We start from the raw sequence: 1,935 nt of genomic DNA on the forward strand, positions 1-1,935 counted from the left end.
TTTTTGTATATGTGACAAACTCTGGTGGTGATGCACTCTAAAAACTTTTAATATGATTTACTCAATTACTCAATTTCACTTTTTGGTGAAACATTTTTACACTTAGAATTGATTAGATTTTTAAGCAGTGAAATCAATTACATACACTGTATTAACTGAGTAAATGTAAGTGAAACAAATTAAATAGATCTGAGTAACTGCATTTGGTACATTAACAAATAAAATTGAATAGAAATAATTGGGGGGGAAACATTTAAAAACAAATATTTATGAGTAATATTAACTGTGTTTATATGCCAGTAATATTAACTTTTTTATTTCCTCTAAACCTTTGTAAAAATATTCCATACAACCACCGGTATAACTACATGGCATTGGCCTTTATTGTCGATGAGTAGCCTACAGCAATACAGCATATTTTATACTATTTTTAACACATATACAATATTGCCTACATTTAAACTCATGTAAGAAACATTTTCTAAGTAAAAATTAAACATTTAGGCCTAAACATTCAAGTAATTCAAGTGTAATCAACCGGTCTGTTATCCAATATCCACCGGATCAGCGCTGATTCCCATGCCGGAGATGGACTCGCCTCTGCGGGGGAACTTCTAACTTTACACCGCCGTCCTGCGTCACTCACAGCCAAAAGATACTGCGACGCGACTGACTCAATCACCTGCCAATAAACACACAGTGCACAGTTCTGAGGACATTTTATCATCCAAATTAGTTATATTCATTATCTTTAGGAATATAGTCGTGTGTTTTTTATGCAAGGCGTTACAATCACGCGAAAAGACAGGCGTGAGTCGACACTCGTTTAACTCGTGAGTAACATTGTGTCTCTGTATGTTATTTCGCATTAAATAAAATGATTTAAAGCACATTAATGATTATACAGATAAAATAAAACATACACACACCTGAATTTCACAGAGGAAATGCACCAATTCTGCGACGCTGAGAAGAGAAGAGGAGAACTGTTGCTCTGGAGACTGAAGAGAATTCATACAGCGCGCGCTCACTCAACCGTTGAGTGTCGTCACGTCAGAGGGTGGGGGAGGGGTGCATTGTTTTAATTGAGTAAACTTAATCAATTTCTTATGGGTGTTAAATATTAATAATATTGATTTTATTTAAGTAATATTTGTGGTTCTTGAAACAAATCAGTTTAATTATCCATTCTCAAATATGGTGATGGAAATTTCACAAATATATTAGCTCAGTGTATTTTAAATAAATAATTGGTTAGTCAAATACTAAATTATTTTAGTGAAAAACTTCTAACTTTTTATTTACTGTAAATTTCAGACAAAATTAATTGTTGGAGTTTTAGTCAATTATTTCGGTATGTTCAACTCAAACTATCAAATAAATGATATTCAGCGATTTTATTAAGTGAATAAAGTTAATTTATTATTAATTAATTTAGATATTTACTAAGCCACTGAATTATTTTTTTCCGATTTTTTAGAATTTATTTTTTATTTTACCCATAAGAATCACTTTGACATTTAGGAAAGTTTTATGTTTGTATAGGTTAAGAATAGAACTGCATGTTCTATACCATAGTAGTACTGTGATAAAGTTTAGAGAAATTGTCACAAATGAAAATGAAAACAGGTGATGCAGGATTTAAAATGAAAACTATTTATATGTGAAATATGCAACTGTATCTTGTAGAACACACTCTAATAAATGTGTGCTTGTGTGTGTAGTTTAAATGTTGTGTTTCATCTAAGGCTGATTATACAGTATATACAGTAACCATGATTGACTACAGGCATAGGGCTCGACTTAGGACAAGAACAAGCATGAGAGAAGTACAGCCTTAAACTGATTGGTAAACTGCACTGTGTTTTATACACGTCCATGCTGGACATTCATATTAAATTAGCATTATTTTCCTATGTTTTTACATCATGAAAA

The 1,935-nt window shown here is 31.7% G+C and overlaps 1 long non-coding RNA gene across 1 annotated transcript; it reads right to left on the reverse strand.

Moving 5' to 3' along the window:
• Nucleotides 1-359: 359 nt before the first annotated feature.
• Nucleotides 360-1,041, reverse strand: LOC309508596. Its single transcript, XR_014209588.1, has 2 exons — nt 930-1,041; nt 360-682 (listed from the first exon to the last, which is right to left on the reverse strand). It is a non-coding gene; the product is annotated as an uncharacterized lncRNA (long non-coding RNA).
• Between the last annotated feature and the right edge of the window lie 894 nt (nt 1,042-1,935).

The sequence above is a fragment of the Leuciscus leuciscus genome (genome assembly GCF_965113295.1).
Source record: "Leuciscus leuciscus genome assembly, chromosome: 10".
Classification (NCBI taxonomy): domain Eukaryota; kingdom Metazoa; phylum Chordata; class Actinopteri; order Cypriniformes; family Leuciscidae; genus Leuciscus; species Leuciscus leuciscus.